Consider the following 14,055-nt stretch of genomic DNA (forward strand, 5'->3'; position numbering starts at 1 on the left):
CCCAGGCCTAATCTGTACTGTTTCAGCGCAAATGTTTTTTTCTCTCATTCCACTGTTTTCTTACTTAAACCTTTCTCAATGCTTTGACATGTCATTTACGGAAACACGAGACTGACCTTATGATTAAGGCACATGGCTTTTGATCGTGGTTATGTGTCGTTGGATTTGTAATCAGTGTCTCTTTTTTTTTTGTTATGAACTCTTTTGTGTTAAACTGAGTTTAGTGTCTTTAAAAAAATTTAGAATACTAGGGGCTATGAATATCCTCTGTTTCCGTTTTTACTTTTGTTTTATTTTTTTTGTATTATGTATAATTAGCAATATTACCAGCTAATTTAGCTGATTATTCACCACGTCTCAGTTATTGATTTGCACTTTCGTAAGAACCAAACAAAAATAACTTTTACTTTCCCCCTTTTTAGAAAATATGAGAGTTCTATAATGTTTTTGTTACCTTAATTGAATACAGTTAATTAAATACACTTAAATCAAAATCCCATTCTAAGAAATAAAAAAAACAACTGTAAGTTTTCTGGATTAGTTCGAGTAATAATTCTTACATTTTTTATAAAAATAATACTTCTTCTGTTCAGAATTACATGATGTTCTACAACTCTGCACATAGATTAAAGATGTTGATGTAATGTTTATTTTAACCTTTTCGTTCGTGTTGAATGCTAAATTAGTTTTATATCATTTCAGTAAAGATCATTAATTACAAAGTTAGGAAAAGTCATATTTTATCATTTTTTATTTTTTACATGGAATTATGAGAACTTCAAATATATTGACAAAAAAATAATTTAAAACGTCAAATAAATCCGAACGGAAAGAGTAATAATCTTATAGTTAACTTATGATGACAAATACAGTGCATGATATTTTACAGTTACTACTTAGTTTTCTCATTACTAGCTTGATTCTTTCGATTGATAGACATTTACTTCTTTTGCGAACCAATAGTTCCTCTTAAATTCTGTATTTATCAAAGAAAACAAATTAATAAATGTATTTTCTGTAAATGTGCTTACTTCTTTGTAAGACAGAAGATTGTCTGTAAATCTTCGTGACAAAAACAAAAACTCAATTTGTCGCATTTTATGAACTTTTAGTAAAACTTTAAAACCCTAAAAAAGGATAAAATAACAAAAATATGGCTTTTGGGTTTCAATTCAAAGTAACACCATTTTCACATGCAAATGTGATGTCTCCCCTCTTACTCTTCCTTTACCTCTTCCAATAAGAAATTGTAAACCAGTTAAATTTACATAAAACTCTTCATAATTTTTTTGGTCAAACATAAAACTCTTTTTAATGATTTTTAATACACACAACTAAAAGAAATAGTGAATGTTAATATATTACTTTCAATTTTTAATGAAAATAAATAATGCATATTTAAATATTTATTAAAATTAAAACATTTTTTTAATAAAATATTTCATATGATTTTGATCTGAAAGAATCAAATACAGATTCATAAAAACAACTCAGTCTCTAAAACTACAAGATAAATGGCTCACTACATTGATAAGAATATTAAAAATTGCTCAGCAGATTTGACTAACTGATCTAATTCAAATACAAAAAAACAATCTGTAAGAGAAGAAGTAACTATTATACCTTTGAGGACACCCAAGAACAACAATCCAATGATATAAAAAAGAAATATTAAGAAATGCAACAAAGAAGCATGAATACCTTTGAAGGCTCCATTTGAATTTTAACTGGTTTCCTAAGATTTTTAAAATTTACACTGGTATGGATTTGGAGTCTTGGAAGCATAATAAATGACTCAAATAAGCTCAAACAAAGTAACCAGAGATGGAGAGAGAGAAAACACAGTAAATTGAGTATTCTCTTCTCTTTATGAAGCGTTTGAAACTATTTGTAACACAAATCTTCTAATTATTACTTATAAACAAACAAAATAAATTTCTATCTCACTTATATAACTTTAAAAGTCTCACATGGGATGTAATTTGCTGTTAATAATTTTTTTTTGTTTTCACCTAAAATAAGATTTAAATTATGAAATAAACATTACAATAAAACAAAAATAACCACTTAAACCCAAAGTTTTGCGAAGGAGAAAAAGCAGCGAAGAAGGATGCTTTGGACTTATCTACTCTAATATTTTCTTTTGGTGGATGGATGCCTTAATGCATTTGTGAATATCTAAGCTTACAAATATATGTCAAACAAAATAAGATCAAAGGAGATGCTATGAAAATGTTAAAATTTGCAGTTCAAATTTAATAATTATCTTAATATCAATTTTGGTACCGGTTATTTTTAATCCAAAGAGATTCTTTGAGGTTTTATTTTCAGAACTACATAATTATCTAGAAATAATGACAATAACATAGTGTAACTAATTTTGTTTTCCAAAATAATATAATTAAATAATGCTAATCTTATAATAAATTATATATCATGGAACATAAACAATTATGGATCCATTTATAAGTAATTTTTAAAATAAATTTTGCACCAAAATTATTTTAAACATTAAGTAAATAGTAAATAGTAAAAATGATATAGTGTAGTATTCTGTGTTTTTAAATAAATATTTTAGGTCAGTTCTTTTATCTGATCAAAATATGTATCATTTTATTTAACAATTATTCTTTTGTGATTTTGTAGTGATTTATAACGAGAAAGTAAATGATATATATTTTATAAAAAGTAGAAGACAAATTACTTTTTGCAACAATTTTGATGTTCAACTGACAGAAATTTTGTATAAAGCAATTTCACATAATGTCCTATACAAAATATATAATTGCATTTTTTGAAATTTAAAAAAAAAATCATGTTGAATACTTAATGAATCCACTCTAAGCGCGAAGCGAGGTCCGACTCTAATTTTGAAAATTTATTTGTTTTATGTGCACCCACTAGAATTCAGAAAAGAAAAAAAAATATTAAAATCATTCGGTAAGCGAAAAAAAAAACAGTTTGCTTTGGAATATAAATTAACCTGATTGGGGGAGATTAGGCGTATTCAAGTGCATGTTTTTTAAATAGGACCCAGAGAGATGGACGATACCTAGGGATAGAGGCAAACCTGTGACGACCGTTTGCTTCACCAACAGCAGCTCCTCCTCGATTAAAAGCACAAGAAGATATTTTTGTTAGGGACTCAAATCTGAGACAGAATAACAAAAAAAAAAAAAAGAAGTTGTACGTGTGAATCTTGCATTGTCATTTTCCGAATGCTTTGTCTTACTTAGGTATTAACTTTTAAGGCGATCTTTGAAGCTCTCAATAATGTACATCAGCATGAAGGGACCTCCAAGAGTGGAAGCATCCCGCATTTTTTTTATCTCCCATGCTTCGGAGCTTTCTGAAAGTATATAGTCGAACTGGATCTCGAACTCAAAAACAAGCTCGGTGGAAGTCATCTCCTCTGTTTCAACCTCAACCTCAAATGTGTACAGATGCCCGGGAAAAACTCCTTGTACTCTTTTATAACAAGCAGTGAGAGCATTCCCTCCGGACATGATGCTACAACAGACAGATCCCCAATCTACAGAGTCATTTTTTTCCACATCACCACATATGATGCAAGCCGTAAATTTTGGTTGATTTACCAAGAGGCATTTGATTCAACTTCAGAGTTAAGGAACTCCCAGATGATCGGTAAGGGAAGCACGTAGGCACTTCTTCAGCGGGAAAGACTGCATAATCATCGGTCCGTGTCAGGCTGATGAGATCTCTCGCTTCTTGATTTAGTTTGAAGCAGTTAATGAAGTGCAGATGACAGAAACATCGATTTCGAAAGGAGCAATCTAGTCTCTCCAGTGAGTCACAATTTTCTGCATCTAGTAGCCATAGCGAATCGGGAAGCGGCGGGAGTGATACCAGCTTCTTCATTCCGTTTAGTACAAGTTGACGTAAACCATATATGCTCTTGGTCCATGGATCAAACTCTTGAATGTCTGTGGAACTCTCATGATAACTTTCCATCGAAGAGCAATTTGAGAGATCGAGTTCTCCAATAGATTCCAAGTCGATGTTGACCAGGTTTCCAATAGAGGAAGGTAGCTCCACCATACTTGAGCAATAACTGAGATTCGGTTCTTGAAGATTAGTTAAATTCCCAATAGAGGAAAGGAGCTCCACCAAATTTGAACAATGGCTAAGATTCAGTTTTCTGAGACTAATTGCATTCCCAATAGAAGAAGGGAGCTCCACCAAACTTGAGCAATAACTGAGATTCAAATTCATGAGATTAACTGCATTCTCAATAGAAGAAGGGAGCTCCACCAAGCTTGAACAGTTTCTAAGATCCAATTTCTTGAGATTAACTAGATTCCCAAGAGAAGAAGGGAGCTTCACCAGACTTGAGCAATGACTGAGATTCAGTTCTTCAAGACTAGTTGCATTCCCAATAGAGGAAGGCAGTTTCACCAGACTTGAACAACGACCAAGATCCAATTTTTGTAGTTTAGTTGCATTCCCAATAGAGGAAGGTAGCTCCACCAAACTTGAGCAATGATGGAGATTCAAATTCTTGAGATTAACTACATCCCCAATAGAAGAAGGGAGCTTCACCAGGCTTGAGCAATGACTGAGATTCAGTTCTTCAAGACTAGTTGCATTCCCAATAGAATAAGGGAGCTCCATCAAGCTTGAGCAATAACTGAGATTCAATCTCCGAAGATTAATAGCATTCCTAGTAGAGAAAGAGAGTTTTACCAGGCTTGAGCAATGACTGAGATCAATGTCTTTAAGATCAGTGACTGCAGTTTCAAAGTTTAAGAGAAGCTCCACCAAACTTGAGCATCCATGGAGATTCAATATTTTGAGATTAATTGCATTCCCAAGAGAGGAAGGAAGTTTCACCAAACTTGAACAGTATCTGAGATCCAAGTCATACAGATTAGTGGCAGTTGAGAGATTAGGAAGCTCTTTCAAAATTTTTGAATGACTCAAATCCATCCACTTGAGATTTCTGATTGGCTGTAATGAAAAATACTCAAATATTAACACTGTTGACAATTATTATTAAATACATAAGAAAAAATTGGTTAGATACCCTAACTTAGGCAGTTATTTTCAAAAATAATTATATACTACTTACTTGCATTCCTTCCCATAATTTCTTAAGCTTGCTATTCTTCATCTCTAGCTTGACTAGGAACTCTGGATTAAAACTTGAAGGAAAACATGGCATGTGAAAATCTGGCCAAATTAGTACTCTAAGTTTTTCGGATATGTAGTTCATACTTCGCGGATTAACGCCAAGGCTGCTGATTCTTAAGAATTGAAGATTATACAATCTTTCAAAGGCTCTTTCACTTGTACATTTTATGTCCTCATAAGTCTCATCATTTATTCCTATGACGATGCTACTGTCCTGTAAAACAACCCAATGAAACATAAATAAAGATGGTTAGTTATTAAATAAATCTCTAATCTGTAGAGTGCATTCAGAGAGATACCAAAGTCACAACTTATTGCTTTATCATCACTCAATACTTCACCAATATCAGTTGTATCAGTCAAAAATTGAAATTTTCCAGGCTTGTTATCTGCTTGTTCTTGCACAATTGTTTTTCCCAGTTGGACTAGCAACGTAGCCATCTCTATTCTTCGCCAATCCATATTTATAGATATGAGAGATTTTTCCATATTAATAGATATGAGAGATTTTTTCATATTTATAGATATGAGAGATTTTTCAGCTAAGACACGAAGCCCATGTCTCACATCCGAAAAACATTTTGCTAGACAGCCTTCCACCATATCAACTTTTTCATAATTGAAAAAGCAGGCAATATGAAGAAATAAACGTTTATCTTCATCACATAAGGCATCATAACAAAACTTTAAAATGCTCACAATTTCTCCATCTCGGTCAAGGTGAGCCCTTAAGTTTGGTAGTGCCTCTGTCCAATCTTTCTCGGACATTCCCTGAAAATAGGATCCCATAACCCTTAACCCCAAGGGAAGACTATCTACAAGACTAATAACTTCACAAGCAAGCTCCTTAAAACCATCCTTGGGGTCTTTCTGACCAAAAGCGTACATGCAAAACATTTGTAGAGCTTCATTATATGATGGTAAATTCACCTTGTGGATATGGTTGATCCCACTTGCGTTTAAAACCTTTTGATCTTGTGTCGTGATGATAATCCGACTCCCAAGACCAAACCAACTAGCTTCTTTCGCCATTGCTTCCACTTGTACTGACCGATCCACACCATCACGGATGACAAGAACTTTCTTGTTTTTCAGCCTGTCTTTGGCAATTCCCAAATTTGGAATCTTGATACCCAACTCATTGGTTAGTTGAGACATGAAGTGTTTCTGTAAATCCAACTTCACATTGTAGTCATTTGAACAGGTATACTTTATTTTGATATTCTCCACAAACACACTCAGTTGGAAATCTCGGGAGTAGCGGTTGAGTATATATCTAGCAATGGTGGTCTTACCAATCCCAGGTGGGCCCAAGATCCCTATTATTCTCACCTCATCTGAATCTAGCTGTAACAATGGTCCCATATTTACCATCTGGGATTCCATCCCAACTAAGCTGTCAAAATCATTGGATGGTGCGGAAAGGTTCAGCTTGTTTGAAACATCATTGACAATATCTTCAATCATCTCTGCTTCATTCTTCCTGAACAACGAGATGATCAACAATTAAGTTATATTATTGGTTTATAGAAATTGAATTACATTTGGTTTAGTCTATTGTATATATTACATCCGGTTTGTTCCGGTTAGCTAAACAACTCAAGTGTATATAGTGACTCATTTGGTCACACGTTAATTTTAACAGAAAATATTCATATTTTGTCTTCTTCCTTCTTTCATGATCTCATCCTTTCTCCATGTTTTCTTGAGGAAGAAGTCCCTTTTTCTGTTCATCTGAGTTACTAAAATGGTATCAGAGCGTTGAGCATAGCTCAACATTGTTTTCTCCTTTCGTTTTTGGCTCGATCGAGCTCCGTTTTGGGTTTTCTCCCTTTCGGTTTGGTTTGATCGTTCTCTGTCTTCTGGGTTTCGTTTCGGATCGTTGATTTGGTTACGATGGTGGTTAATCTACGTCGCAGTCATCGTTCCAGTCGTTTTACACGTGCTGGTAGCTCGAATCCTCCCCCTGGTAGCTCCGCTTCTGCTCCGAAAGCCGTTGTAGCTCCGAATCTCGGAGATTCATTTGCTCTCGCCGCCGTGATGAACCCAGACAACGTTCACTCTCCGCTGTTTCTCCATCACGCAGACCATCCAGGCTTGCAGATTGTTTCCGTACAGCTTGATGGATCTAACTACACTCAATGGTGTTCTCCCATGAAGATCGCTCTTGATGCGAAGAACAAGATTGCTTTTGTCGACGGTTCTCTTCCTCGTCCTGCTTTGGCTAATCCTCTGTTACGCATCTGGTCTCGCTGTAACAGTATGGTAAAGTCATGGTTACTTAACTCTGTTACTAAGAAGATCTACGGTAGTATCTTATCGTTTGATGATGCCACTGAGATTTGGGATGACTTGCACAATCGCTTTCACAAGACCAACTTGCCTCGCACCTTTCAGCTGATACAGCAGATCCAAGACCTTCATCAAGGCTCTATGGATCTTTCTAGTTACTACACAACCCTCAAAACCCTATGGGACAACCTTGATGGTGCTGAACCCTCTGAGATGTGCTTGTGTTGTAACACCTTTAACTGTGTCAGTCAGCGTTCTGCTAGGGCGAAGGTCGAGAGGGGACGCATCATAAAGTTCTTGTCTGGCTTGAATGAGAAGTACTCTATCATTCGTAGTCAAATCATTATGAAGAAACCCTTACCTGATCTTTCTGAGATTTGCAACATCCTCGATCAAGATGACAGTCAGCGCCAGTTCAACTCTGTGATTGCTCCATCTGCGTTCCATGTTAGTCACGACACCACACAGTCTTCTGCACTGACCTCGTCTGCTAGCACAGCTCCTCCTAGTGATATCAACACCTCACAAGCTGGAGTTTTTGAATGCCTTTCACAAGAAGTCAAGCGCCATCTGTTCTCATTGTGGCAACACTGGTCATGTTATTGACCGTTGCTACAAGCTACATGGTTACCCTGTTGGTTGGAAGAAAGGGAAACCAAGCTATGATAAATCCAAATCCACCGCAGTGGCTGCTAGTATCTCTGCTCAACCTTCTCCTGTCTCTGGCTTGGATAATCTCGTTGGTCAACTGAACAAGGACCAGATACAGAACTTCATCGCTTACTTCAGCTCTCAGTTCCAAACTAAGCCCTCTGAATCAGCTTCTGCATCTGCAGTTCAACAGCATGACCCGTCTGGTATTTCATTCTCATCTTCCACATTTCGTTTTGTTGGTCTTTTGAGCTTTGCTAACTGCGTTACTGATCAACAAACATGGATCATTGACTCTGGTGCTACTCATCACGTTTCTCATGATCGTAGCTCTTTTACTCTTCTTGACACATCTGTGCATCCTCTTGTGAATCTTCCTAATGGTTCCTCAATTAAAGTTGGTGGAGTGGGCAAGATAGTGCTTACTAAAAGTCTGACCTTCGAGAATGTTCTATTTATTCCAGAATTCCGTTTGAATCTGATGAGTATCAGCTGCTTAACTTCAGATCTTGGTGCTCGTGTGATCTTTGACTCTGGATTGTTTGAAATACAGGATCCTTCCAAGGGGTCGATGATTGGCAGAGGTAGAAGGACCGCAAACTTGTATGTTCTGGATCTTGAAGATGAAGGTTCTACCATTTTGGACGCCTCCCTTTTTCATTCAAATGATGTTGTTGATGCCGCTGTTTGGCATCAACGGTTTGGTCATACTTCTTTTAAAAGACTTGCACTTCTCAGTGATGTACTTGGATTTTCGAAAGTTAAGAATAAAGGATCTTTGCATTGTGATATTTGTCATCGTGCTAAACAAAAGAAGCTGTCATACACCTTAAATCCCAAGCTACGTTCTCACCCTTTTGACTTACTTCATATCGACGTCTGGGGTCCCTTCTCCGAGCAAACTTCAGAAGGATACCGTTACTTTCTCACCATAGTCGATGATCATACGCGAGTCACTTGGGTCTATCTTCTCAGGTTGAAGAGTGACGTTCTTACAGTATTTCCAGACTTCATTCAAATGGTTGAGACCCAGTATTCTGCGCGAGTCAAATCAGTTCGTTCGGACAACGCACCTGAACTACGTTTTGATGCTTTATACAAAGCCAAAGGAATCATCTCATATCACTCTTGCGCAGAAACCCCTGAGCAGAACTCTGTTGTTGAAAGAAAGCACCAGCACATTCTTAACGTTGCCCAGGCACTGATGTTTCAATCAGGTGTTCCATTGAGCTTATGGGGAGATTGTGTTCTCACTTCAGTCTTCCTCATTAATCGAACACCCTCTCAAGTCATTTCCAACAAGACTCCATATGATATGCTTACTAACAAAGTTCCAGATTATTCTCACCTAAAGACATTTGGGTGCCTCTGTTATGCAAGCACATCTCCTAAACAACGCCACAAATTTCAAGACAGAGCTTGTGCTTGTGTGTTTCTCGGTTACCCCTCAGGCTACAAGGGTTATAAACTTCTTGATCTCGAAAGCAACAATGTCCTCATTTCAAGAAATGTGGTGTTTCATGAGAAATTGTTTCCTTATCTCAAACCGTCTCTACCTACTGGTTATGTGGATTTCTTTCCTCGGCTCTCTGTATCTACAGAATCCTCTGGACCTGCTTCTTGTTCTACTCCTCCGGTGATTCCTCGTGAGGTGTCTGTTCCAACAAAACGGGTCTCTAAACCACCGCATCATCTTCAGGATTATCACTGCTCATCTGCAGTGTTATCTAAGGACCACCCTATCTCCAATGTTCTGTCTTATGATACTCTCTCAGATCCGTATATGATCTTCATCAATGCACTCAATAGCATTCATGAACCCTCTTCTCACGCACAAGCTTGCAAACTTAAAGAGTGGTGTGATGCAATGGGCATTGAGATAACTGCTCTTGAAGAAAATAATACTTGGATTGTGTGTTCTCTTCCTGCAGGCAAGAAGGTAGTGGGGTGTAAGTGGGTTTACAAGATCAAACTCAATGCAGATGGTACTCTTGAAAGATACAAAGCACGCCTCGTCGCTAAAGGTTACACTCAACAAGAAGGCTTGGATTATGTTGAGACCTTTTCCCCTGTGGTTAAGCTGGCCACTGTGAAACTCCTCATTGCTGTTGCAGCTGCAAAAGGTTGGTCTCTCACTCAACTCGACATCTCTAATGCCTTCCTCAATGGAGACTTAGAGGAGGAGATATACATGACTCTCCCACCTGGTTACTCTCCAAGACAAGGGGAATCTTTCCCACCAAACGCAGTTTGTAAACTCAAGAAATCTCTTTACGGACTTAAACAGCCTCTCGCCTGTGGTTTCTGAAATTTTCTGCTTCTCTGCATCAGTTGGGTTTCAAAACTTCCTCTGGTGATCATACTCTCTTTATCAAACACTCCGGCAACGTTTACATGGCTGTATTAGTCTACGTGGACGACATAATCATCGCCAGTAGTTGTGATCATGCCACTGCATTGTTGAAGAAAGCTCTTGAAGTTTCTTTCAAACTCAGAGATTTGGGGACACTTCGTTACTTCTTGGGGCTCGAAATAGCTCGCTCCTCTAATGGGATTACTCTGTGTCAAAGGAAGTATATTTTGGATCTTCTAACAGAAACGGGTCTACTTGGTTGCAAGCCAGCCTCAATTCCTATGGATCCTAGCGTCAAGCTTTCTTCTGAAGGTGGTGATCTAATAGAAAACCCTGAAGTGTACCGTCGGCTGATTGGGAAGCTCCTTTACTTGACATTTACCTGACCTGACATCACGTTTGCAGTTCATAGGTTATGTCAGTTCACTGCGCTTCCCCGTGCTCCCCATCTTCACGCAGCCTACAAAGTTCTTCACTATCTCAAAGGAACAGTTGGTCAAGGACTTTTCTATTCTGCCAGTTCTGATCTGCATCTCTTTGCGTTCGCTGATGCTTCTTGGAGTTCTTGTCCCGATTCTCGTCGCAGCATTTCAGGTATGTGTATCTTTGTTGGCTCTGCGCTCATTACTTGGAAGTCAAACAAACAGGACACAGTCTAATGTTCATCTGCGGAATCCGAGTATCGTGCCATGTCTGAAGCCGTCCGAGAAATGATATGGTTTCGTAATCTTCTTGAAGATCTCTTATTTGCCCTGGCCCTGCTCCTCTCTATTGTGACAACACCGCAACTATTCACATTGCCAACAATGCTGTATTCCATGAATGGACAAAACACGTTGAGCGTGATTGTCATGTCGTTCGTGAACGTGTTGTCTCAGGCATGATCAAGACGCTTCATGTTCGTTCGGAGAACCAGCTGGCTGACATTCTGACTAAACCCTTATACCCGAGTCCCTTCCGACATATCTTAAGCAAGATGGAGTTCATCAATATCTTCACTCCATCTTGAGGGGGAATATTGGTTTATAGAAATTGAATTACATTTGGATTAGTCTATTGTATATATTACACCCGGTTTGTTCCGGTTAGCTAAACAACTCAAGTGTATATAGTGACTCATTTGGTCACACGTTAATTTTAACAGAAAGTATTCATATTTTGTCTTATTCCTTCTTCCATGATCTCATCCTTTCTCCATGTTTTCTTGAGGAAGAAGTCCCTTTTTCTGTTCATCTGAGTTACTAAAATATATAGTCATGAAAACATTTCACATACTAATTATTATATATTCAGATATTCTCATACTTGTATTCATAGTAACTATAGATCAAAGAAAGCAAGCAACACTTGTTCGATCCATACTTTAACACATACACATTAAAAAAAAATATACTATATAATATGAACTTTCAGGATGCTTGCTGTTTAAAAACTACAAATATATAGAGGGCGAGGACGAACCCGTTTGTTGAATGGAAACCTGCGATTTGAGCCACTTTTGTCAAAGCATGTTTCCATCTTCTGATCTCCTCCTTTGTTTTTCCTTTACAAGTTTTTCTGAAGACTTTTCCAAAATCACCAGTCTGCTTCTTTACATGAGTTGGATCCACTTGATAGAAAAGAGACATCACTGTTTGCCCCACCTCTTCTCTGCACTTGATGATCTCAACAAGCTCGTTCAAGCACCATATAGACGAAGCGTAGTTCCTCGAGAGCAAGACAATCGCAATCCTAGATCCTCTTATAGCTTCTAGGAGCTCAGGATCGATTGACTTACTTCTCTCTATATCATTGTCAATGAACAGGTCAATTGCTTTGCTCTTGAACTCCTTGACAATGTGGCTGAGAAAGTTTTCGCGGACATCAGCCCCGTGGAAGCTTGGGAAGACATGGTGTTTCCAATTGTGAGGGGACGAAGGAGCCAACGGAGTTAAAGAAGAAGAAGAAGCCATTGTTTTGTTTTCTTGATGGGATCTGGATTTTCTGTTGAAGAACATTGTACCCAAAAGGGCGTAGAAGCTTATTGCAGCAGCAGCAACATTGGTAAAGGAATAATAAGAATCCATACTAGTATGATGATGAGTGGAGGATAAAGATCGCAGAGGTTTTTAGATAAGGAGGAAGAATTAACAAAGAGAGAGATGGTACTATTTGACTTGTATATACAAGCACATAACTGTTGACCCCGTTGACTGAGATATATGAAAGTTAGCTTCGTAGAAACAGAGGTGCCAATTTGCAGGGCAGTAAAATCAGTGGGTCTCTCTACCTATCATGCAGGCGCAACACCATTCTTATAAGGATGCCGAAACCTTTTCTTTTGTTTTTTTTCTCCAAGAGATATAATTTTAAATATGCATGGTGATTACTGGATCACCATTCATCATTGTTCCCCCTGTTACAATTAGGTATATAACGATTCAGATTTCAGAGTGTAAATATTTTGGCCTTAAATGGTTGGGCCAACGATTCTATTTTAGACATGTTTGTTTCTATAAATCGGTCTGTTTGATGTATCTATAATCATCCGCAACGATGTTGAAACCACAACAGCAAAGCTGTTTGACTCAGGAACCAGAATCAAACACACAAATTCGCTGATGCACTCTCTGACGAACTCGACAACGTAAGTAATAGAGTTGAGTTTCTAGAATAATAGAGATAGGAAGAAAAATGAGGAAAAGATATAAGATGGACACAAAAAAATGTTTACCCAGTAGTTCACCTAGAATGGTTTACGTCCACTGGAAACTAGTAAGAGGCAATCCACTATGATCTCAAGTACAAAGAATATAGAACATTTCTTTCTCTCACAACCAAATCTCACAAACCAAACTAGGTCTTTTTTGGGACAAAGGAGAAAGAGAGTACACACGAGCTCTTCTTATATAGTAGGAGTCTATTAGGTTAACCTAGTCGGATTAAGGCATTCGTCTCTTTCCATAAACCTATTAGGAAATACTCCGAAATACTTACAACTTCCATAACTCCATGAAAGTAATATTTCCAGGATCCTGCCGACTTCCATATCTCCATAAAAGTGACATTTCATTTTCCTAATATAACGTCCTTGTCTTGGTTTAAGTTACTCAATCTTGTTTAATTTTTATCACCAAATCTTGCAGTCCATGACGGATTCTCTGACGTAGCCACTGATGAATCCCAACAAACTCCACCTTGATGACATCAAACTTGATCCACTACTTATGTTAATCAAACTCGTGCTTTGCCAGGCTATGCCGAATGCTCTTCAGTGTTCGGACATCCCAAGGAAGTCCACCGCTTCCTCAAACTTCTTAATCGGAACAACCTTGGTTAATATATCAGCAGGATTCTTAGAAGTACAGATCTTCTTCACACTTACATCACCTTGAGCGATAATATCCCTGATGAAGGCATCTTTCTGCTGATGTGCTTAGTCCTCTCATGATACACATTGTTCTTGGCTAGACACAATGCACTTTGAGAGTCACACGATATCTCCACCGTGTCTTGCTTGAATCCAAGCTTCTCCGCTAAGCCCCTTAACCACATTCCTTCTTTGGCCGCTTCAACCAGCGCCATATACTCTGCTTCAGTCGTTGATAGAGCCACTACACTTTGTAGAC

At 37.7% G+C, this 14,055-nt stretch overlaps 1 pseudogene; it reads right to left on the bottom strand.

The window, feature by feature from the left end:
* Positions 1 to 723: 723 nt before the first annotated feature.
* LOC106427849 lies at positions 724 to 13,624 on the bottom strand (annotated as a pseudogene).
* Between the last annotated feature and the right edge of the window lie 431 nt (positions 13,625 to 14,055).

This window comes from Brassica napus, chromosome C8 (assembly GCF_020379485.1).
Source record: "Brassica napus cultivar Da-Ae chromosome C8, Da-Ae, whole genome shotgun sequence".
In the NCBI taxonomy this organism is placed as follows: domain Eukaryota; kingdom Viridiplantae; phylum Streptophyta; class Magnoliopsida; order Brassicales; family Brassicaceae; genus Brassica; species Brassica napus.